The following is a 26726-nucleotide window of genomic DNA, read 5'->3' as shown; positions in this document are numbered from 1 at the left end:
CTAGGACTTCTCAGGCTGCTATGAACAATCAGATAACTAATAGAGCAACAAGTCACTCATTACCATGGAGATGGCAGCCACCCATTCATGGGGAATCTGCCTCCATGAGGCAAACATGTCCCACTAGGCTTTACCTCCAACACTGGGGATCACGTTTCAGCGTGAGCTTTGGAGGGGACAAATATCCAAATTATACCAATGTACACGTGTAGTTCTATGTCATTTTATTACATGTGTGTATTCATGGAACCTCCACAGTCAAAATATAGAACTATTCTATCACCACAAATATCTCCCTGTTGCTATTCCTTTAATCACACCTGCTTCTCTTCCCCAACCATCCCTAACCCCTGATGACTACTATTGTTTTTCATCTCTATAATTTTGTCAGTTCAGGAATGTTATGTAATGGAATCATACAGTATGTGATCTTTTGGGAGAGGCTTTTCTTTTTCCCACACAGCATAATGCCTGTAGGATTTAAAGTGGCTAAGTGGTGTGTATCAATAGTTTGCTCGTTTTTATGGAGCAGAATTATTTATTCTAATAATGGCTTTTGGTTCATCTGGATTTTGGCTACTGGCATGGTATCTTGCTTTAATGAGGTACAGGAAAAATCTTTTCGATATCACTAATACATTGGAGGAGTTCAGTAGATAGCATAAACTAAATACTAGGGGAAGTGAAGATATATTTCAAAATCTTTCAGGATTGTGGAGCATAAATACTTGGAGAAATAAATATGTAATATTTAAATATATAAATATTTAAAACCAATCGATTTGAAATTTAAGATTCAAGAGATGTTAGAATAAATATTATATAAAATACTACTAATAATGGAAGTAGAAGAACAAGGTTAGATTTAATTGTTTTTAATAGCAATCAGACTAGTGAGAAGGATATGTTTCCTTTAGAAATTGTTTTTCAAAGCAAAACAATCACTGTGGATTTTTTTTTACTATGCCATAATTAAATGTTCAGGCTCTTCATTAAAACATTTTCATAAATAACACGAGTAGAAACATTAATTGGATAAACCTTGAATTTCCTTAAACGTGGAATTTATAGTTGAGAAACTGGGAATGATACCAAAATTTACCACCTGGTGGCAGTATCGCCTAACTACGTACTTCAAGTAGGTAGGTGTTGCGAAGGGTGGAAGAGGGCGGCAGCTCTGTGAATGCTGAACCTGTTGACAAGTTCGGACTTTTAAGTCCAAAGACTTCACACCAACTAGTTGAAGTTGGGTAGGTGTTTCTATCAGTGGCTAGACAAAGGATGCTGGAGACATGTACTTTCATGAAGAAAAATCTTTGAAAACTATTCTGGCCCAAATTAATTTTCCAAATTCCAAACTCTAACATAAGAGCATGCCTGAAGATTTCCTAAACAGTGTAATATTAATAAATGAATGGAAGTGGAAATCACCATGGCCTTTTAATAGAGCTCTTTCATACAGTGTTTCTTAGCATATGTTTGTGACACCATGCCAAAATGCAGGACAGTGAAAGAGCCTCTAAAGAGTGAAGAAATTATGCAGCTTCCCCTACCCCTGGCAGAATACTAGAGGTTTGTTTTTTTCAGTGGGTGACAGAGGGTTTCTGAAAAAGGGTATTTCAGTTACAGTTGGAAATGGAGATTCTGTACTGGCAGCAGTTCGATTAAGTGCACACAGGCATATATGATGCTGACGCTCTTTTCGTCTTCTCTTACTAGGCTCCTAGCATCATATAACCAGTCTGCTATCCTTAGAACAGGAGAATAGAAGAACTTTCTCTGAAAAGTCTGATCAATGGAAGAGCAAAGCTCTAAAAATATTAACATCACTGGTGTTCTGATGAAACGGCACAGTCAGCTCACCTTATGATAAAAAGAATCCTTGAGAGGCTTAACCCATATACTCAATGAGCCAACTCATTAATTTCCCATTTATAGATAAGAACAGATAACTGAGAGTTGTCAGATAGCTGAAGAAAGCCTCTTACATTAAAAAAAAAAAAAAAGAGAGACAAAGCAAATGAAGAGGGGAAAAAAGAAGTTTGGATGAAACAGACTATAAGGAGGAAAAGATTTTAAAATTATCATCATGAATATGCTCAAACAGCTATGGGAGATGTTATAATCATGAAACAAGAAGAGGTGCAGTTAAAAATGGACATGCAGGGTACAAATATCTTTTTGAAATAAAATATGATAGCTAAAACAAAATTCTACTGGAAGTATTAGAAAATAAAAGTAATTTCAGAAAGCAGAACTAAGAAAAATAAATGAAAACATGGGAGAAATAGAGGATCAGCAATAAGAGCTGGTGTCTTATCTGTTGAATAACAAGTTTCAGAAACAGAGTAAATAGAAATGGAGAAAGAGGGGGTTTATCAAGGCAATAATTTAAAGAATTTTCCTAGAACTGATACAAATGAATTGTCAGGCAGATGGTCTCACTGAATACCTAGAAAAATAGGCAAAATTCAGCGCTCACCAAGGGAAAATATTAGAAGACTAGCATCGAAGAGAATACCTGTATCCTTCTTGAGTATTACTGTCCAATAAAGTAGCCACAAATCACATGTGACAATGGATCTTTTGATATGCAGCTAGTTCAAACAAGCATGCTATAAGTGTGAAATACACATTATGTTTTGAAGACCTAGATTTCAAAAGCTTGTTACAATAATTTATATTGATAACTTCTTAAAATGATAACATCTGGATATATTTGGTTAAATAAAATACTAAAGTTAATGTCACCTGTTTCTTTTTAATATTTTAAAAGGTGCTACTAAAAAATGTAAAATTGCATATGTGGCTAACATTTGTAGGTTATCTTATATTTCAATTGAACAGGGCTATTCTAGAGAAAATAAAAATCACAAACAAAGAATCATGAATCATATGGGTTCTCTATGGTCCTAGAAGCTAGAATACAAAATTCTGAAGAAAAATCATTTTCCATTTAGTTTTATAATCAGGACAATTATCAACCAAGTATGCAAAAACATAAAGATATTCTTAAGTATGTATGTAAGTTCTCAAAAAATTTACCCTGAATACATCCAATCTTAGGGAATTACTGGCTAATATTCTCTATTAAAATAAGTAGGTAACCTAAGAATGAGAAAGGCATGGGATTAAAAAAAATAGGAGAGTCAATACTTTCCTATTTTCTTTCTGATAGAGGAGAGAAAAAAGGAATGTCCAGGAAGAATAAAGGCACAGCAAGCAACAGGTTCATGTGAGCACTCTTCACAGGGCTCCAGGAGATATCTCTTCAAGAAGATGAAATTGAGATACTACTTTGTGTGTCTCTATCTCCCAAGGGAATATACAGGATTGGGAGAAAATCTAGGGTTAAATTAGTGCTAATTATATAGAAAATTAAACAATTATACAATGATTAACAGCTGGACAGAGAGTTTTATGGTAAATGAAAGCAGTCGGTGGATTGCATAGCTCATTTAAAAATAAGGTTAATGTAGTCCTGTAAATGTTGGATGTCAATCAATTGAAATTATAGTATAACTGTATGGGAGGATGGAGAGATGAGAAAGAGGAAGTGTAGAGGGGTAAGGGAAGAAAATGAAGCTTCGTCTTCATGTGCCGTAATGGGAATTCTTTTGACAAAACTGAAACTGTCTGATCAAGAATTGGCAAACATGTTATTTAATACTATCAAATAAATTTCTTAAAATATCAACTTTAATAGAATTGAATGTGACTGCTTGTAGAAAGGAGAAAATGGGACAGGGAGAAGTGGTCAGGAAAATTCCTCTTTTATTTAACAACATTAATGCATTATTTAACCTTAAACTATAGTCATATGTAACTTAGACTTTTACAAAAACTGATGTATAAAAAAAGAGTAGAACTTTGGTCATCTGAGGATTCATCATGTCGAAAGTCTGCATGTCATTCTAATGACCCATAGGCCTAAGGAGGCCCAGTGTGCCAGAAAGGTAGCAGGCAGAAATGTGGCATACATTTTTGATTGTGTAATAATGAGTTTGCATATCTGCAAGTAAGTAAGGAGTTGCCCTTTTAAAAACTGGGATAGACTGTCCTTTGTATCTAGGTAGCTGGGGCCATGCTCATAGCATGAATAAATGAATGTGACTAGCCAAGAATCTAAGTCCACAATTCGAAGAAATCCTTGGTTCATTCTTGGGTTAGGGTATGTTCTCCAGGTGTATTTATTTTTAGTTTTTTTTTTTTTTTTTTTTTTTCAGTTTGAGAGCAGGTACTGTTTATTAACTGACCAGCTTAGAAAAATAATCATGGTAGGCACCTTAGTTCATTCTTCTAATAAGCCTGTTGATCTGGTCCTCGCTGTTGCCAACATCTCCACCTTCTACAAAATGGGAGGTCTTTTTCTTCATTCACGGAAGATAATTTGAAGGGCCACGGGAAGTTATTTGCAACTTTAAAGTGTTTTCCAACAGTATAGGTCTCATGAATCAGATCTTTCAAGCAGATGATGCCATATTTACCAGGAGATCAAGCAATCAAAATGTTATCTGTCAAAGCAATTTGCTTCTTATTGATTTTCCCATAACCATGCTTGTCGATTAGTTCATTTACTGATTTCAGATTTGGATTCCCCCATGCAATATATGGCTCTACAATCCTCAGCATGTTAACTGAAGCCTTGTTGAGCTTCACAAATGTTCCATTGAAGATTTGACAAAGACAGAGAATCTGCACCACCTTTTGGACCTTTGGGCTCACACTATTGATACCTCTGATCCTGATGACAAATGCCAGTTTAGGTTCTGTAGGTACATAGAAGTTGCCAGCTTTTCTTGCCATCCTCACCATTTGATCAGTTCTGTACATCTGCCTATATTCCTTGTGATAGTGCTTCACTTTTTCGTAGATAATCTTCCTCGTTGCCTTTCGAAGCATCTTTTGAGTAAAATTGTTTCTGAGGCACTTGATCTCCAGCTCTGCGAAGTTCCTTCGCTTTTTCTTAAGGGTTTCTGGCAGGGCAGGAACCTTCTTCTTCTCTTCTACATCCTCCATGGTTCCAGCCAGAAAAAGAGGAAGTTCTATTTTCAGGTTTTTAAAGAAATTTTCACATTAGGGAGTATTACAATAACTCATTCAGAAAGAAATTTGCATCTACAAAATTGAAAGAATACACATTTGTCTCAGTTGAGGAGAAGCTTGTGCATGTGTTCCAAAATCTTTTCTCTTTGCAATATAACAATCTCTTGGTAAATAGTAAATTGCCATTTTTGTTAAAGCTAATTATTTAGGAAATATGATTCTTCTTGATGATTTTTAAATTGTTTTAAAATAAATTAGATGCTGTGAGTATAAATAACAGTTTTTTCAGATCATTAGAAAACATTTTAAGAAGTTTTGTTGTCAGGGAGGACAATTACATGAGTTGGTTAGAAGCATTAGATGAAAGGTTTAGGTTAAATCCAAGTCTAGGTCACTTTGCTTCTCCTTCTAAGCCCAATCAGTTACTTCAGGGAGATTAGGTGGAAGAACATGAATGAATCAGCACAAATATATCAATATTCTTCATGAATTTGGGATGCTTTGGTAGAATGTGTGTTTCTATGGAGATGAGAACAACTCTGAGGCCATTGTCATGGTCTTGAATCACTGGCTGTATTAATTCAGCAACATTCTGTGCTTCTGTATAAACTACTATTCATAGCAACCAGGCCATTGACATTTTTATAAAGCCGTTTTTTGACACTCTATTAAACTTACTTTTTAAATATATAGAGTCAATATTTTAGCATATTGAGGCCTGTTTTTTAAAAAGAGAAAGATTTATTTATTCTACTATCAGCTATTTTAAAAACAAAGGCATTACAATTAATACTTGAGCCTGCAAGTCTCCTCACATAGCAAACTGCCAAGGAGCTTCTTCTTAAGAAACATCAGAGTTATTACAGAGTCCTGTCTCCAGTCTCTCAGTCTGTTCCCTATCCATAAGCTCCTGATCTATGGTATATTTCCTGAATAGTAAAGTTTCTGCAGAGAAAACTGCCCATAGTGCTAGATAGTGGAAATAATGCTAGAAGTAGAGTCAAGCTGGCTTGCTGCATAATCTCAGCAAAAACACACAGCTAGCCTCTCTGGGGTTTAAGAAAATAAAAAGAAAAGCAAAAGATTATAAAATCAATTTTCAAACTATGTATTTAACAAATCACTTGTATTAAGAATATGTAAAAAACCCTTATAGCTCAATAATAAGAGACAGAAACTCAATTAAAAATGGGTAAAAGATTTGAACACACTTCATCAAAGAACATACACAAATGGCCAAGAAACACATAAAGAGATGTTCAATACCATTGTTAATTATGGAAATTCAAATTAACTTCATAATAAGTTATTACTACATACTAAAATTTAACAGGAGTAATATATAGTGCAGAAAATCAGGAGCAATTTGATTCTTGTCTATACTGCTGGGCTATTTAAATTGTCTGTTAGAAATTCTGTTTTTCCCAGAAGAATATCTAGTTTTCCTTTAGGAAGAGCATCTTCATCTAGTTGTCAACTTAGATTTTCATAGAACCAAAAAGTATTGCCCAGAGTAAAATATTTATACCCTCTCTTTAGATTCTGATATATTTTTATAGCCTGAAATCCCTCAATGTAATTTCTGACAAAAATAGGACATCCCACTCCTAGAAGAATTTGGATAACCTTCTCATTGCAAGCTTTGTCTTAACTCTTTCAATGAGAGAAAGAAGTCAATGGATTTTAACACTGAGGAGATTCTTGGATGACTCCTCTGAGAAGGGAATTGACACAACCCAGAAAATGTATTGAACATTCATGTGTAAGTAAAAGATGTCTGTGGTTCCTCTACCGTATTATGAATCATAAGTAACCATCAGAAGGTTCATTGACACCTACTTGCTTAGGATTTTCGAGACAATGAATGGAGAGCCTAGCTTTAGCTTTGAATTGCCAGAACATCCAGGCTCATGGTACAGTATAGTATATGGGGACAGAGATGATAAGTGTCAAAATTTATATCTTTCCACATAAATCTTGGAGGTCTTTAAGAAGGAAAGCCTACCTGGAAAAACTTTATATTCTAAGGGTTAACCTATAGATTAAACTAAGTGTTTTAAGATTGTTTTTTCATATCCATCATTATGATGTATTAGGTCCAGGAGATCTGTTTGGAAAAGCCAGTGAAGTCATCATAAGGACAACTCTAGGAGCAACATATTTATCTTCCCCTAATTTTTGATGATAGACTTATTACAAAATTTCAGCACATGTGGACAGTGTTCTCAACAAATATTGTAAAAAGATATTGAAAAAGCTGAGAGAAGAGAAACAATTGGGGAAGTAAATAAGCATTTGTAAGAACATAAAATATCAAGAAATGCTAAACACATGAGAGTATTTTATTAACGCTTACTTTCCCATAAAGTAGGAGAGTTGAGGTCTAATAAGAATGTTAAACATTAAAGCTAAAATTTGAAATTTGAGAAAAGAGAAATCAAATTTTTAAAAAAGGCTGTAACCAAATTCTAAAAACATTGTAAAGAAGCAGTAAAAATTTTAGGCAAAATGACAATCCAATGAGATGAAAGCCTGAAGCTGTTATTCTAGATGGGATAAAGGATAAGCAAGAATTAAGAGCTAAAAATATGGAAGTTAAAAAAAAAAGGAGGGGGAATTGTGAGAATATTTGAAATGTCATAGAAAATAAGTCATTTTGGCATATTACCAGAATTATTCTTCAAAATAGAATAATTCTATGATGAAGTTGTAAAATGGCCAGTCTTTAAATAATTTTACACTGCAGTTACAGAAGGATGATTCACCTGTAGGTGGGATGGGCCATTGGACAGTGAAAGGCAGGTCAGGATGTCCATGTGCCCCAACCCAGTCTGCACAGATGGGATGGTGGGATCTAGGTAGATCCATAATGAGAACAGACTGGACAACATGGAATCTTGTTGGAAAGACAGACTTTGTGATAGCTCTTGTTTGATGGGCCATCAAATTCTAATTTTAATGCAAATACATTCCATTCCTTTATATACACTCTATTACATATGTATTAGAAATAAAATAAAAAGAACACATCTGGAATAGGTCTGGGCTCACTCATGTCTTTTGCATATTACTGTATCCTTTTGGAGCTGTTCTCCAAACTCTAGGGGTCCTATTAAGACAGAAGAAATCAATTTCAGACATTATAGGTTAACAATTTTCAACTCACTGGGATAAGAGTTTGTAGATGAGTCACATAGCCTAAAAGAGACACAGACAGACAGAGACAGGGAGACATACTGAGATGTGGGGGGAGGGAGAAGGAGAGAGAGGATGAAGAGTTAACAGAGAAAAGAAAGCGGTAACACCCTTGATTTGGGCCAAGACTTTGCAACCAAGTTCCCAGAGGCTCCACAGCAGTTTTGTGTACTGTTCTTTATATATATATATATATATATATATATATATATATAATATATATTAATATATATTTTATTATAATTATATAATATATATTATATAATATATATAATATATATATTTCGTTTTAGGTTTTGGGGTACATGTGAAGAACATGCAGGATTGTTACGTAGGTACATACATGGCAATGTGGTTTGCTGCCTTCCTCCCCTGTGTTTTGTTCTCAGTGGTTTCTGGCCCTTAGTAGTGAACATTTATAATAACAGGGATGGTGATTTGTTGGGAAAAATGGGCAGAAGGGAGAGAAGTAATCCTAGTTTTTCAATGCAAACAAGGAAAAAAAAGGATGGATTTTCTGGCAGCAGTACCAGGGAATTAGGGTTTTTCCGTTCATATACAGAACATACTGGAGAGAAGTGACCAACATCTAATATTCCATTTGCTTATAGAAATCAAAAAGTGTTAATTGTTAATTTTTTTTTCTGAAAACTGAACATGAGAAGAAATTATGTAACTATCATACTAGGACAGTTCTATTTAATAAGCAATTAGTACAAGGCAAACAAACTTGAAGAAAATTATTTTAAAAGTCAGGATTGTATAGTGCTGTCCATTTCATGAAATTTCTGTTTTCCATAATAGACAAACTTGTGGAACACTTTTGGTGTTCCGCAGCTCTGATTTTTCCTTTCTTTATTATTATTATTGTTACTTTTTATTCTATTTATTGAGATGGAGTTTTGCTCTCGTTTCCCAGGCTGGAGTGCAGTGGCCCAATCTTGGCTCACTGTAACCTCCACCTCCTGGGTTCAAGCAATTCTCCTGCTTCAGCCTCCTGAGCAACTGGGATTACAGGCGTGCACCACCACGCCCAGCTAATTTTTGGATTTTTAGTAGAGATGGTGTTTCACCATGTTCACCAGGCTGGTTACGAACTCCTGACCTCAAGTGATCTTCCCTCATGGGCTTCCCAAAGTGCTGGGATTACAGGTGTGAGCCACAGCACCCAGACTGATCTTTTCTTTCTTCAGAGCCCCTTTGTGTCTTGGTGCCATTCCATCCTCCTCCAATGTGTGTGATGGCACCCAGTGCCCTTGAGATCCCAGTCCTCCCCGAAATGAGTAATTTGTTATAGGAACCACTTACACTTTTGTATCAAGGAGTTTACAAGTCACTGTCTCAATTCATATTTTAAGACATATATTTTTCTAAATAAAATATTTACTTTGGCTAAAGTGCTTTCACTTACCTATGAGCAGCTGAGCAGAAGGAATTACTTCCATTGCACCTACCTCTAAAAGAATTGGTTTTGCCAGTGAAGAAGGCCTAAAATGGCAGTTTATTTTCTAAAAGTGAAACACAGTATTGGAGGATATTATATGTGTATGTATGGTATGTAATGTTTGTATATAATACATATCTCCAATGAAAAGCTGATCTTTTTGTCCTTTGTCTAGATGGCTTGTACAGAGGCTAAATGGAACACTTTCGTTTCTTCAGGTCATAGCAACCTAGCATGGGGGGCTGCAGAGGCAAGAGGTTTAGATGAACCGTCTGACTTTCATTCGGCACCAACTTTTGAGTGGTGTGTTTAATGCCATCACATCGTCCTCTAAATTAAACTTCTGAATGTATCTCAAGTTTCAAATGAGTCTTAAATATGGCAGTGAAATGGTGCTTTGAGAGAGGCACTCCTGAAGCACTTCATGCTTAGGGAATAGATTTCAAGTCCTCATTGTAGAACCAGTTAGGCATTAGACTTGTTTGCTTGTTCCTTCTCCACAGTCCTTCCTGCAGCTTCTGAACTCTGCCTTTGCCTGCCATACAGGGAAGCTGAGAGCCCCTTCTTGCCTGCACTGGTCTGGAGCTCAGGTGGGTTGCAAGGCTCCAGAGAGGCTGAGCAGAGAATGCACAGCTAGAGCATGGTCTACAGAACAGGACGAACTGTATGGAATGCCTATGATGATACACATTCTTAAAGAGAATAATATTCAACCCGTAAATAAAAAATATTGAGAGAATGGAGTTAAAATAATTTTATCATAAATGAGCATTTTAGTTATGAGGGGGTTCACATAAAATTATTCTGCCTGCAGAATTCTTGCTTAATTACACTCGCCTCCATCACTCCATGCACACATTAATTTGGCTTCTTATTATATCAATAAATCACTGAATCAAGTATTTAAGGCTTATTACAGGGCCAGCACTGCGCTGAGAACTATGGGAGCACTTTAGAAAGTCAAATGGTACATTTCCTTGTCGAGGGAATTACAAGCCTGTTGGGGAAGAGAACCCTTAGTAGAACCATGTTAGATTTTATTTTGCATATCGAGGTTTGGGAACTTTGTGACATTTCGATTGTTCTTGAAAGTCTATTTACACAATTACACATTCCCCTGAGAAGTTGGAGGAAATATTTGGGAGGAGAAGGTATATGTGAATTTCCCAGGGCCTCTGGTTATCTTAAAAAATAGCTGCGATGGCTTCCTCCCAAGGTACCTTTCCTTCTTTGCCATCCAGGCCTTGTGGCTGTATCCATTCTGCATGGAAAGACATCCTGGAAACTAGATCTTCCTTGCTTGCCTACTTGGGATTCTTGAAAAGTATCTGTACAACTTCTGATCATTATTCAATGTGGGACTTTCATATAGATCATATTTTGGGTCTCACCAATTTTTTTTTTATCTACCCAGTGCCTCAGCTTTCACTGCCTTTAAGACACTGGTTCTCAGGGTGGTGTTTGTAGATCCCTGGGGGTCTCCGAGACCCTTCTGCATGGTTTACAAGGCACATCCTGCTTTCATGATATGAGGTGTTATTTGCTCCCTTCACTCTTGATGTTTGCACCAGTGATGCAAAAGTCAATGATAGGCAAAGTGGCTGGTGCCTTTGCACAGATCAAAGCAGTGGTACCAGCCTGTACTTGGGGTCATTATGTTATCACCACCAGGTACTCAGTGTTAAAAAAAGTTTTACTTTGTAATAGCAAATGTATTCCTTTAAAAATTTTATATTTAATTTTTGTTGGTATATATAGGTATATATATGGGGCATGTGAGATATTTTGATACAGGCATACAATGCATAATAATCACATCAGGGTAAATGGGGTATCAGTCACCTCTGGCATCCATCATTTGTTTGTGTTTTGAATATTACAGTTATAGTTCCCATGTATTCTAAAATGGACAAAAAATTATTGCTGACTGTAGTCACCCTGCTGTGCTATCAAATACTAGATCTTATTCATTGTATCTAACTATATTTTTATACCCATTAACCATCTAAATTTTCTATCCCCTCAGCCCCAGCCCCAGCCCCAGCCCCAGCCACCCTTCCCAGTCCCTGGCAACCATCATTATTCTTTCTGTATCTATGAGTTCAATTGTTTTAATTTTCCTGTCCCACAGATAAGTGAAAACATGAGAAGTTTGACTTTCTGTGCCTGGATTATTTCACTGAACATAATGTCCTCAGGTCCATCCATGTTTTGCAAATGACAGGGTCTTATTCTGTTTTTTACTGCTGACTTGTGTATATGTACCACATTTTCTTTATCCATTCATCTGTTGATGGACACTAACGGTGATTCCAAATCTTGGTTATTGTGAATCGTACTGCAGTAATCATAGGAGTGCAGATGTCTCATCAATATACTGGTATTTTGGTATTTAGCTAGCAGTGGGATTGCTGGATCATCTTGTAGATCCATTTTTAATGTTTGAGGAACCCTCCATACTGTTCTCTGTAGTGGTGGTACTAATTTGCATTCCCACCAACAGTGTATGGGAGTTCCTTTTTCTCCACATCCTCATCAGTATCATTTTTGCCTATCTTTTGGATAAAAGCCATTTTAACTAAGGTGAGGTAAAATCTCACTGTAGTTTCTAGTTACATTTCTCTGATGATCAGTGATGTCGAACCCCTTTTCATGTATCTGTTTGTTTGCCATTTGTATTGAGGAAGGAGACCCAGGCATCTAGGATCACCTCTCCCTTGACTTCCACATTGTATTTCAATAGAAGAAAATGCTGGCCGACTGGCACCTCCTAAATCACCTTCCTATAGATAGCAGGCATGGTGTGGGGGAATCTCTCCGGAAAACACTGTTTTTACTTAAACGAGATCAAACCCCCACCCCACTCCTCCATCGACCAAGACCTTTTCACATGTAATTTCTAAAACGGTAAACCCAAGACCCTTTCACATGTAATATCTAGAGTGTAAGCCTATGTAAAGGCAGAGCTTCTCTTTGTTAAACGAGCTTGGCTGTTAGACAAAGAATTGTTGCCTCGCTCCGGGGCTGTAATAAAACACTTCTTCCTTCCTAGTTCGTTGTCCTAGAGGTCTGTGTCTCTCGGCCAATCCTGCATCAGTACGTCCTCTTTTAAGAAATGTCTACTCAAATGTTTTGCCCATTTTAAAATCAATTATTTGATTTTTTTCCTATAAAGATGTTTGAGCTCTTTATCTATTCTGGTTATTAATACCTTCTTTGATGGGTAGTTTGCAAATGTTTTCTCCCATTCTGGGTGTTGTCTTTTCATTTTGTTGATTGTTTCCTTTGCCGTGCAGAAGCTTTTTAACTTGATATGATCCCATTTGTCCATATTAGCTTTGGTTGCTTGTGCTTATGTGGTATTACTCAACAAATTTTTGCCCAGACCAATGACCTGGAGAACTTCCCCAATATTATTATTATTTATTTTTTTTGAGATGGAGTCTCACTCTGTCACCCAGGCTGGAGTGCAGTGGCGTGATCTCGGCTTAATGCAACCTCTGCCTCCTGGGTTCAAGCAGTTCTTCTGCCTCAGCCTCTTGCGTAGCTAGGACTACAGGTACATGCCACCATGCCCGGCTAATTGATTTTGTATTTTCAGTAGAGACGGGGTTTCATCATGTTGGCCAGGCTGGTCTTGAAGGCTTGACCTCAGGTGATCTACCCACCTTGGCCTCCTGAAGTGTTGGGATTACAGGCATGAGCCACTGTGCCGGCCAATATTTTCTTTTAGTAGTTTCATAGTTTGAGGTGTTACTGTCTTTAATCCATTTGGATTTGACTTTCGTATGTGGTGAGAGATAGGGGTCCAGTTTTGTTCTTCTGCATATGGCTATCCAGTTTTCCCAGCACCATTTTGTGAAGAGACTATTCCCCATATATGTTCTTAGTATTTTTTTTCCAAAAGTGAGTTCATGGTAGAAGTATGGATTTATTTCTGAGTTCTATAATCTGTTCCATTGATCTGTTTTTATGCCAGTGCCACGCTGTCTTGGTTACCTCTGTGGTATAATTTGAAGTTGGGCAATGTTATTCCTCCAGTTTTGTTCTTTTTGCTTAGGATAGCTTTGACTATTCTCATTCTTTCATGGTTCCATATAAATTTTAGGATTGCTTCTTTTTCTGTGAAAAATATCATTGGTATTTTGATATGAATTGCCCTCAATCTATAGATTGCTTTGGGTAGTATGGATATTTTAACAATGTTTATTCTTCCAATCCATGAACAAGGATTATCTTTCTATATTTTTGTGTCCTCTTCAATTTTTTGCATCAGTGTTCTATAGTTTTCATTGTAGAGTTTTTAAAAAAAAATTCTTTGGTTAAGGTAATTCCCAGATACTTTATTTGTAGCTATTGTAAATCGGATTAGTTTCTTGATTTCTTTTTCAGATTATTTACTTTTGGCATCTAGAAATGCTACTGATTTTCATGCGTTGATTTTGTACTGTGCAAATTTACTGAATTTCTTTATCAGTTTGAATAGTTTTGTGTGTGTGTGTGTGTGTGTGTGTGTGTGTGTGTGTGTGAAGTTTTTAGGTTTTTCCAAATATAAGATCATCACCTGCAAATAATGGTAATTTGACTTCTTCTCCAATTTGGATGTCCTTTATTTCTTACTCTTGTCTAATTGCTCTAGTTAGGACTTCCAGTATTATGTTGAATAACAGTGCTGAAAGTGGGCGCCCCTGTCATAGTTCAGAATATAGAGTGAAGTCTTTCAGATTTTCCCCCTTCAGTATGATACTAGCTGTTCATCTGTCGTATGTGGCTTTTATTGTGCTGAGGTATGTTTCTTCTATATCCAATTCTGCTGTTGAGAGACTCTGATATATTATTCAATCTCTCAATTGAATTTTTAGGTCTAAAATTTGTTTGATTCTTTTTGATTACTTCAATCTCTTTGGTAAATGTATTTGCTAGGATTCTGATTTCCTTCTCCATGTTGTCTTGGGTTTCTTTGAGCTCAAGACAGTTATTTTGAATTCTGTGCCTGAAAGGTCACAGATGTCTGTTACTCTGGGATTGGTCACTGATGGCTTATTTATTTCGTTTAGTGAGGTCCGGTTTTCCTGGATGATCTTGATACTTGTGGATGTTTCTACTCTTTGCAGTCTGGGCATGCTTGTACCTATCCTTCTTGAAAAGGCTTTCCAAGTATTCGAAGGGAATTGAGTATTGTGATCTAAGTCTTTGGTCACTACAGGCATATCTGCATTATGGGGAACCCCAAGCCCAGTAACACTCTGACTTTTGCAGACTCATGGAGGTGTCCCTTAGTGGTCTTGGGTAAGATCTGGGAGAATTCCCTAGACCACCAGGCAAGTCTCTTGTTCTTTTCCCTTACTTCCCCCAAGCAAATAGAGTCTCTCCCTCTCTCTGTGCTGAGCCGCCTGGACTTGGGAGAGGGGTGACGTGAGCACTCCCATGGACACCACCACTGGGACTGCGCTAGGTCACATCTGAAGCCAACACAATACTGGGTCTTGCTCAAGGCCTGTGTCAACTGTTTCCTGGCTACCTCTGATTCTATTCAAGGCCCAAGGGCTCTTTAGTTGGTAGGTGATGAATCCTGCCAGTATTTGGTCTCTATCCCTTCAGGGCAGTGGATTTCTTCCGGCTCATGGGCAGGCCTAGGAAAAGCTCTCCAGGAGCTAAGGCCTGGAATCAGGAAATTTAGAAGTCTGTTTGGTGCTTCATTTTACTATGGCTTATCTGGTACCCAGGTTGCAAGACAAAGACCATTTTATTCTCTCTCCTTTCCTCAAACAGAAGGACTCCCTCTCATGGCCATCACAGCTGAGAATTTGCTGGGTGAAACCTGAAGCCAGGACAGTATGGGGTCCTGCCCAAGGCCTATGGAAACTGCTGCCTGGCTACCACCGACATTGACTCAAGGTCCAAGGACCCTTTAGCAAGCGGGTGATGAATTCTGCTAGGATAGGGCAGTGAGTTCTCTTTTGACCCAGAGCGGATCTGCAGATCTCTTCCAGGAGGTATGGCCTGGATGGGGCTTCAAGACTCTTCTTGGTATTTTATTTCATGGTGGCTGAACTGGTATCCAAGTTGCAAGACAAAGCTCTCTTTACTCTTCCCTCTCTTCCTGGAGATGTGAGCTGCAGGAGTCTGGATTTGACGGAGGCATGACACGAGCACTTTCTTGACTGGCCTTGGTGTCTCACTAGGTTGTCTCATGCACTCCAAGTCCACAGGCCCTGAGCCTACTTCAGTACCAGAATTTGCCCAGGAATTGCAGTCTCTATGGCCTAGACTGCATTTCAAGTTTACTTAGAACCCTGGAGTACTTTAATCTGTGGGGGTGGGGCCAGTTGGAACTCAAGTTCAGACAGTTGGGATTGATGTCCCCTCTCTGGTTGGAGCTGGTCTAAATGCCCCCTCCGTGGTTGTTGGCTGAATTCTGCCTCACGTTGCTTTCCACTGTGACAGGGTAGCACTGAATTCCTGTGTAAACTCCCACATCACTGTGCTTTCTTCTCTGCAAGTGCACAGATTATCTCTCTACGCCATACAGCCACTACTGGGGGATGGAGGAAGGGTAGCGTTGGCAATTCAAGATTGTCTTTCCTACCTTCTTCAGTGCCTTTCCTTGATATGATTTTAAAACCAGGTGTTGTCCTTGCTCACCTGATGTTAGGTTCTTATGAAGGTGCTTTCTTCTGTGGATATTTGTCCGATTTGGTGTTCTTATCAGGGTGGAGGGAAGGATGATTGTGGAGGCTTCTGTTAGGTTGTCTTGTTCATCCTCCTTTGATATTAGTTTTTGACTCCAGTAAGTGCCCCAATTTTCACTATTTAAAAAAATAGTGATTTTTCATGAAGTGTTATTTATGCTAATATTGAGCAGATATGTTTAATAATGCTTGTGATGAAACTGGAAGTATGGATGAGGTACTTCCACTACACATGGAACTATTAAGATCACTACAGACTGAACTATTAAGATCATCGCAAGGAAAAAGTCATGTGAGATTGAGTTACCCTAGCCACTTTTCATGGAGTATAATTTTTGCTCAAATAGCTGGTTGACAAACTGTAGTTATTCCACCTTTGGTATTTGGCAGGCATTTTGTTGAAAAGGGATGAAGTGAGTGTGTCACCTTTAGGAAATAACTGATGAACTTTGTAACCAATGACAAAATCCAAGCTGTTAAGCAACAATTACAATTCTGGAAACTGTTTAACTGCCCCTTTGAGCTTGACAGCTTCTCAGTACTTATAGACCTTTCTGAGGAGATTGGTGGTGATATTAATGGATGTGATTTTTTGATTCTGTATAATGAAATGTGGCAGTATTTGGAAGATGTTATAAAATCAAGCGCAGGTAAAACAGTCCATTCAGAGTACATGCCAGGCAGATGGATTTTCAACTAAGTATTGCAGAGTTCATTGATACGGTTTCAGATTTTGGTTTTGCAATTAATGTTTAAAAAGCCACTATTTGTTGAATGTTGATATAGTATCAAGGAACAACAGTCACAATGCTTGGAAACATTATAAAATACTGCATTTTCCAATTACATATCTATGTGAGGCATTATTTCCTTTACTTTAACTAAAACAACATCTTGTAACAGATAAAATACAGAAGAAAAAATGGTACATGTTAGGGACCTCTAGTTGGTCCTCTCCCTCTTAGAGGTTATTTACTGTACAGGTCAGGATTCAGCCAAATCCTGTCTAGCCATTCCAGTTACACATTGAGACTGGGGTAAAGACCATAGAACGGGTCCGCAGACCACTTGGCCCATTGTGACATCTTCTTGGCTCGTCATTTCATTTATCCTCTGGCATCTATAAGCCCCTACTCCAACTGGACAATGTGATGGCCCTTTGTATTTCTGGGGAACAGTGTCAGATGAGACATTGTATCCAGTAGTTCTCAAAATGTTCAGGTATTTCCCTTTCCCAGGTGCATATTCAAATCTGGGAGATGGCTAAAAGGCCTTTTGGAGGTAGGATTGGTGTAAGAGTGATGTTATATACTTGTGGTGATATTACAGGGTCCTTTCTTAAAGAAACATTGCCTTCACATCAATTAATGGGCTCTAGGTCTAAGATGTTGCTTAGATTTGGAAAGTGAATGAGAAGTCACAGCTTTCTAAAGTGGTAGCCAACATTAACATTCTTCTAAGCAATTCTTGACTTTTTCTTAAGTAAGGCAAATAACTGGTTTCTCATCTCTTTAACCCCTAAACATATCACAGTCTATTAAGCTTGATAGATTGATCTTTGTGGATGGAGGTACCACTTGAGCCTTGCTACCCACTATAATAATTACAGGCATCTTACTTCTAACAGTTAAACATTTCCTCCCAGTCTCTGCTATAGATATGATTCCTACTGATACTAGTGATTTTAGTTCCTTGACATATTACAAAGGACATTCATCATCAACCTTTTCCAAGTGGAAAAACTGTCTCTACCTGTGCATTCTTTATTGTGTTAGTGAAGGACTTGTTCTTTGGGCACTCCTAGAAAAGATGATCAGATGGCAGGTTCTCCAATCTTGTGTACTATATCCATTCTAGCATACCTCTGAGTTGTCCCTTAGTACTCGGTTAAGGCAATTCTCACATGTCTACATTTGTTGTAGACCAAAACTATGTCCAAGCTTAGGAAGCCATCTAAGAAACACTGGAGCTGGCACTAAGTGTCCTTACCAAGGCAAACTCTGAGTCATGGAAGAGTTTTCTCATGTTAATACATTATTTCCCATTCATATTTCAGTAGATCCTTGACTGACATCATCAAGATTCATTGTCACTCTCTTTCTCTGTCTGCTCTACATACATATTTAGCCATGTCTTTTAATTTATATCTGTTATTTTCCCTTAGAGCAAGCATTATATTTCCCTGTGCAGGCTGTGCTGTGATTCAATACCAGTTACTCGTCTGCAGGCAATGGAGTGACTCTAGAAAAGGACACACATCTTATAGCAATGCATCTGCCTCAGGTAATATGTTTTCAGGGTATCTAGATACTTCCTCTTCTATCAGTGGAAAGGAAGTTGCTTCCACTGACCTGAAGGGTTCAGGGACTTCTGGGAGTTCAAGAATCTCAGGTTTGTTGGAGGTCACCAACAATCTCATCTCAGCTGCCCAGTACTTTCCCATTAGCTATTGAGCTTTTGCATTTGGTCTTCTTTGTAGCTCTGCTTCCTTTACCATCATTCCTGGGCATGATTTGTAACTTACTGTCCCCTACCCCATCCTAAAAGATAAAGGCTTCTTTTAATACTTCCATGGATGTTTTCTGACTTTCACAGCTTATCTTAGGAGTCAAACTTTAGGAGCCTTAACAAAAGTCACCAAATCCACCATCCTTAAAATTGTCTTTGCCCCACACCATTTATGCCATGGCTACGGCATTCACTTTCTGCCTGTACTTCATCCTGATTCACCACCTGTAAGAATCTTAGTACTTACTATTGGCTACTGCGTGCAAAGAGTTGCAACCACCCAGCTTACTACCATCTGACCAGTTCCAGAATTTCATCTAAGGGGTGTGCTTTCCAGGGCCCATTTTGATACCGGTTTTCTTAGTCAGGGTTTCTGCCAGAAAGCATACACTAAGACGGGGGCTTGGACGTAAGTAGTTTATTTTCGAGGAAGTATTTTCAGGGAAGAAGAGGAGAAGGTCTGGGAAGCATGAAACAGAAGTAGGGAAAGCTGATACAGGGTACATCTTTGCCTGTGCTCCCACTGTGGGCAACTGCAGCTAAACCCTTGTGGGGTCTTCTAATGAACCTTGAGCCTCGAGGTATAATGAGACTCAAGAGTGTCCACTCGAGGAACAACATGCAGACTCAGTTATCCACAGCCTCCCCTCCGTGGGGTTGTACATGCCCACCCCTGATTCCCTCCTACTGTCAGGTTGTACAAGCTGAGGAACTTTCTGCAGGCTTCCCAAGCAGCCAAATCACACAGCTCTGGAGCAGAGCGAGAGCACAGTGATGTCGAGACAAGATGCTGTCCAATTACCTATCAGAAGAACAAGCACAGCATTAGGGGCTAAAGCACATGGTGGCTTTGAGAGAATGTGACGTGCGCACATTCAGTGTCTATGACATTCTCTCACTGACCTTTAACTTTTCTCTATTTTGGATTCCTGCAACCATGGCTATTATCTGGGCAATGTTCTAATTTATAACTGCCTTACTTGGAAATATTTAGCTCCAATTTCTTGCTCTCTGATTGCTGCAAAGTATTTTTAATCAATATTGCACAATATAATACCTCTTTCTAATAAAAAACAAACGTAAGTTGGTTTCAGAAGGTCTTTCAAAAACAAACATTTTTACAGCTAACTTCGTCATTGTTTCAAAAGAATAATTCAGTGATCTTAACTTCATTTGTTTGTCACATTTTTATTTTGAACCTAGTATAGTCCACGTAGATATTAGATTTGTAGTGCTGACAATATAGTAAAGTCTGTGGGCATGGAAATAAGTCATTTTAGAACATTGTAGAAGTTCTGCCATATATATATATACTCAATACTGAAGGATTAGAGAGGAAAGAGGATCCAATCATGGTCATAAAGGTAATAAAGAAGGTTTCACAGGGAAGTTAAACTTTGAAGTCGGTTTTGAAGGATGAGTTGAGCCTGGGTAGATGGAGAAGTAACAACATTTGCAAAAGCACAGAAACATAAAGGAGTGTGTCATCTTCATAATAAGGGGATGAAGTAGCATATTTCAGGTAGTGTTTTGGGGGAGTGGAAATAAGAGATTTAAAATAAATATGGTCAGGAAAGTTAGAAACAGACTATGCCAGATCTTGTATAGTATTTAGGGAGTTCTTTTCTTGTTAGAGAACAACAGATTTGAATTTTAGCTTTGTGATGGAGGGGAAACTAAATTGGAGAAGAGGGCCAGAGTGAGAGATTGGTTGGAAGATTATTACAATAAGCTGTGCAAGATAAAATATAGTCATGAACGGGGGCAGGGGCAGTAGAAATAGACAATGATGGATGGAATTCTGAGATATATGTGAAATAGAATCAACAGTATTTGCTTAATTCAATATTGAAGTAGAGAAAGGGAAGAATCAATATTCTATTTTGGTGACTGGTTGATGATGCCATTACCAAAGATAAAGATGTCAGGGGAAACCCATATTTGGATGTGAGGGAAAAATAGTTTCATCTTGAGAAATGTTGAGATGTTTGTGGCACAATCATACGATGATGCTCAATAAGGGAAAACACTCTGTTTCCAGAAGAGCTCATCTACTTCTGTGATCTCAGTTACCAACCAACTATATGAAGATGATTGTATTTATATATCCAGGATGAATTGCCCTTTTGAGTTCACAACAGTGTCTCACAAGTATCTTAGAATTGTCATATACAAAACTGGACTTATTTTCACTCAAATTTTCTCCTTATCCAGTGTCTTTATATTAGAAAATGGTACTACCATTTAAACAGTATATTTTATTAATATAGTCAAGAAATATTTACTGCCATGTGCTAGACACTGATTTAGGTTATTGGAATGCAGTAGTGAACAAAAACTATTCTCTGCTCTCATTTCCAAAATAATAAAACAATGAATACAAATTATGTTAAATGATGATAACCTCTATTTTAAAAAGTAAAGCAACCTTGGAGTGCTGGAGAGTAAGAGGATTGTTTTCAGTAGGGCAGTCAAGGAAATTGTCTCCTATGAGGTAACATCTGAGCAAAGTTCTGGAGAAAGTGAAGGGGTGAGATTGTGGGTCACATGGTGTATTCTTTTCCTATTGCTATAATACTTAACACCATTAATTTAGTGGCTTAAAACAATATAAATTTATGATCTTACCATTCTGAAGGTCTGAAGTCCAAAATGACTCTTACAGGGCTAAGAATTAAAGCATAGGCAGAGCTGCATACCTTCTGGAGGCTCTGGATGGGTTCCATGCCCTTTCCCTATTCTAGAGGCTGCCCACATTCCCTGGTCTTGATCTCCTCCTTTGAGGCCAGCAGCATAGTTCCTTGAACTAGCCATCCTCCTTTCTCTCCCTTTCTCCATCTCCCTCTGTTTCTGAACTGAATGATCTATGAACATCTCCTCATTTCAAGATTCTTAACTTAGGCTGGTGTCGTAGCTCATTCCTGTAACCCCAATACTTTGGGAGGTCAAGGCGGGTAGATCACATGAGGCCAGGAGTTTGAGACTGGCTTGGCCAACATTGTGAAACCATATCTCTACAAAAAATACAAAAATTAGCTGAGCATGGTGGCATGTGCCTATAATCCAAGTTGCTCGGGAGGCTGAGGCACGAGAATTGCTTGAATCCAGGAGGTGAAGGTTGCAGTGAGTGGAGATCACACCTCTGCATGCCAGCCTGGGTGACAGAGAGACTCTGTCTCAAAACAACAACAACAGAAGATTCTTAACTTAATTACATCTGCAAAGAATCTTAATTACATTCTTAATTACATTCCTTTGCCGTGTTAGGTAAAATATTCACAGGTTTGGGGATAAGAATATGGACGTTTTTGGGTGGCCATTATTCTGCCTACTGCACCTGGTTATATGTACTCCATGTGGGAGAAAACATGTCTAAAAGCTTTGATTTGTGAAGTGAGGGTTTTGTTTAAAAAAAGGAAGAAAGGAAGACAGAAAGAAAGAAAACAAAGCTTTCAGCTAAGAGTATGTACACAGTGCTGGTGCCAGAAACCTGGGGGTATTACATCTAATTAGTCACTAAATATTTTCTATTGAAGCTTCTAAACATTTCTTGATTCTGTGTATTTCTCCATTTTACTGCCAAAATCTCTGATCAAAACACAACAATCTTTTATGTGGACTCTTAATCTCTGAAACCATTTCCTCAATCCACTCTTGACTCTTACAATCTATTCTCTTCAGTGAAGTAAGGATCTTTTTAAAATGCAAATTGAATCATGTCAACTCTCTACTTAAAGTTCTTATGTGAATTTCTGGTCGGTCCTAGGTTAATTGGCCTTCTATATCCATATTTCTTTGCACATTCTCCTAAAAACACTTAGATTAACAAGGGGCACACTGCATAAATAAACAACAGAACTCTCACCAGAGCGGCTGATGGTATTGTTCGTTTGTACACATGGAGAGCTTGGGAGAATAAGCTGAACAATTGCGAATGGAATAGAGGTTGGGGTGCAGAGGACACAGACTAAGCAGAGTCAAAATCATCCCCCAAGAAAACCCAACATCATGTGTTAAAATGCTGGGCTCAGCACTGGGGACAGGAAAGGGTTTTGAAGGTGTGTGGACTTGAGTGGCTCTCTCGACAAAGCAATGCTTCTAGAGAAGAAGGTAAATAGAAAGGGGGAGTCATCCTTTATAAATGTGTAGTGGAAGGAGTGAAAGAAGAACGTGGAGATAATCAAGGATGCTACAGAAACAATAGAGAATCACAGGACAAACCAACTCCTTCCTACCCCTAACCGTATTATCCAAGAAGGAAGCTGCACTTTCATCTATACATAAATAACCATACTTTTGAACAAGGAATTTTGTTCAGGAAATGAATTGGAACAGGAAAAAATCCAAACACAGTTACCGTAAGAAACAAAGAGAAAATGAAAATCAAACACTTCAGCTGTTGAGAACTCCCCACCAAAATAACCACAAAGTGGAAGAAAACTGTAATGCAGTACTCCAAGTTGAATTGAATAGCCTCAAACAAAGCATTTCATTATTTCTACTCTAACTAAATGTAACTAACTAAGTAATCAACTAGGGAGGAACACCTCTTTCTTTCAGAAGAATGCCAAATAGTGAATATTTATTGAATAATGAAATTAGAAAATGCAGTTTTGCAACCATCATAGTTATTATTCAGGGGAGAAATTTTAACAGGTATTAAAACCAGTGGGTGGTATTTTGAACAAGATACTTGCATGAAATTCAATTATTGCTACGTAATGGTATTTATTTATTATAAAAGGAAAAATAGTAACATCATGGTAGAGAGACCTAGTGGATACTACTTTAACCTAAAGATCAAAGTTAACATTTCTAATAATGGTTACATTGATATCACATGTACCCTGATGTGATTTGCTGAGAACACCTTCTTTATTCAGTATTCCAGCCCCAAACAACTACCTGGCTGTAATCATAAGGAAACATGAGGTGAACTCAAATTGAAGGACTATCCTTTACAGATTTCAACATATGGAAAGAAAAGCTGAAGGAATTATTTCAGATTAAATGAGATTAAAGAGACATGACAAATAAGTACAAGGTATGAGGTCGGATCGGATCCTGGAGAAGAAAGAATATGCCACATAGGACATTATTGGATATCAAGTGGTCAGTAGCTTGGCGACTACCAAGACCAAGAGGGCCACTGCTGCAGCTGCTGAATTGACTTGCCGCACACCCATGGATTTGGCCAGGAAGGAGGCAACAGGCTCAGTTGATTTTAGGCGGTTGTGACTGACACAGCATAAGCTAGATCAGCATGGTGTCAACTCCTCATGTTCCTCATCTAACAAAGTGACACCAACTTCAGGGGCCAGATGGCAGCTAGCATGGCTGGCAGGTTACTCAGGCAGTGATGAGACAACGCTAGAATACAGCCAGTGAGTTGCATAGATTTACTCAGAAGCCTGCAGTATTATTGGTACCACTACCCCCTTTTATATCCTGAAAGTGGGTGGTGGTACCAATGTAAAGTCCTGTGCTCTGCTAACACTAGGGGGATAGATGAAAAACAGCTTTGTGTCAGTTCCTACCAAGGCTGTGTACCTCCCTTGGGTCTAGAAATAATCACAGGGCATTTTACCAGGACTCAGGTCAAACTGTGGCCAAGCCTTCCCTACGTGGATGATGTGGAGAAATGCAGGGTTGTTAGTATGCCATGTGGCAGAACTATTGCCTTATGTTGCAGGCAGAATGATCCCCACCCCTCTGAATGATATCTACTTCCTAACCCTGGAGCCTGTGAGTATATTACCTTACATAGCTAAAAGACCTTTTGCATATGATGAAGGTTACAGATCGAGTGAGGAGAGGATTCTCGATTATTGGAGTGGACTTAACCTAATCACGTGAGTTCTTAAAAGGGGACAGTCTTTCCTGGCCATAGTCAGAAAGAGAGAGAAAAAGATGGATGAATGAGAGAGTTGTGATTATGAGAAGTTCTCAGTCCACCGTTGTTGATCTTGAAATGTCAAAAGAGGCATACTGTTGTCATTTTATAGCCAGCTACAGGGACCTTGGTCCTACAACATCAAATGCCTGAATTTTTCCAGCCACCTGAATAAGCAGCTACAGATTTTCTCTTTGAGCCCTTAGGAAGGAATTCAGTCAGCTTGATTGAAGTTCAGTGAGATTTGTACCAGATTTTCAACATATAAGATGCTAAAAATACATTTGTATAGTTTTAAGCTGCTAAGTTAATGTGTTACAGCAGCAATAGAAAAAGAGTCCATCCCACATTATGACAATTGATTGAGTTGAAACATGGGTAATGGTTTTGTACTCTTTACTCTTCACAGAATTTGATAATTGTATTATGGTTATGCAAGAAAATTACCTCATTCTTAGAAGATATCCTGAGGTATTTAGGGGTAATGAGAATGACTTAGGCAACTTTTACTCGAATGGTTGAGGGAAAAAAGATAAATGGGTCAAAATGTTAATAACTGGTGAAATCTGAGTAAAGGGTATATGGATATTCCTTGTGCCACTCTTGTGGCTTTTAACTTGAAATTATTTCCAAATACAAAGTGTTTAAAACGCATTCAGTGACTTCCCCCTTGTCCTCCCTACACAGGTCTTAGCATGGCCTACTAGCTCTGTGGGATGGGCTCTGGCTGACCTTTGCAGCTGTATGTGGCATCCGTCTTCCCTTTGTTCATGCTCCTCCTCTCTACCTGGTATACTTTTTGCCTTTTTTTGTTTGACAATTATGATATCAAAGATAAAACAGAAAAGAATACAACAAAGTCCTTTTAATCATTAATGCATTATACAGGACAAAAAAATTAATAATGCATTAAAAGACTAAATAAAAATCGAAGTACCTTTAAAAAATTTAAATTCCTGACTTAGGAATAAATAAATAATACAGGGAACAGATGCTACTTCAATTAAAGATATGCGCTTTCTATATAAGATGTTCGTTGTAGGAGCTCACTTTAATGATAAGAAGAGAGAGCTGCTTATAGGAGAATGTTGAGGGTCTTTTCTGTAGCACTGTCCTATACTCTGGATAATGCCAAATCTGCACTCAGGTACAATGGAGTAGCTTCTGTTTCACACAGCCCTCTCAGTGACGTTCCAGCTCTAAGTTTATCTGGAAGAACAGGGTCACACAAAATTACATTACAGTATATGCAGCATTACATTACACTCATTACAATCTTATTCCATTTTGTTACATTACTTACATACATTACCTGACACAGATCCCATTACATGTGGTGCAACATTACACTATATGCAACATTACATTATCCAAGGTCATACAACTTTTACAAGGTTCAAGGTTTAGCCTCAACATACTTTTGAGCTCTTCAACCACATCCCAATTTGGGATAATAATATTTAATAGTATTTAACAGTGGTTCATTTCCTGTTTTCCCTTACTCACTGAACAAATCTTTACTGATTAATAGCATTCTGACTGGGACAGAAATTTTGTTAAAGTATGTCCAATGCACTACATACTGTGAAGAGATAAAATGATGAGGAGACAAATAAATGATGTCTACAAGAAACAAATAAATGATGTCTACAAATGATCACCAAGTCAGAAAATAGGCAAAAATTACAAAAAATGTGAGAAAGTTGTCTTAATGGTTTTAGCATTTGTCTGTTTCATCCTGAATTTGCTCACAAGGTGTTCTGAATCAGATTTTCTAATAATTATCTCACAATAAATAATGTTTCCCCCATGTTCAAGGCTTACCTTTGGCCATGCAATAAGAGCCAATGAGAATTCTGCTACCATGAGGGGCCTGATATTTCAAGGGTGAGGGACAAAGAACAATGGATTAACAATGGTCTATGAGATAGCCAACTCCCTTTTTTCC

The 26726-nt window shown here is 38.0% G+C and overlaps 1 pseudogene; it reads right to left on the bottom strand.

The window, feature by feature from the left end:
* Nucleotides 1–4286: 4286 nt before the first annotated feature.
* Nucleotides 4287–5019, bottom strand: LOC105713765 (large ribosomal subunit protein uL30-like; annotated as a pseudogene).
* Nucleotides 5020–26726: the final 21707 nt, after the last annotated feature.

The sequence above is a fragment of the Aotus nancymaae genome, unplaced genomic scaffold (assembly GCF_030222135.1).
Source record: "Aotus nancymaae isolate 86718 unplaced genomic scaffold, 86718_ANA_hifiasm-v0.15.2.pri h1tg000002l, whole genome shotgun sequence".
NCBI classification, from domain to species: Eukaryota; Metazoa; Chordata; class Mammalia; order Primates; family Aotidae; genus Aotus; species Aotus nancymaae.
The sequence above is the reverse complement of the archived record's forward strand: the minus strand, read 5'-3'. Positions and strand labels throughout refer to the sequence as shown.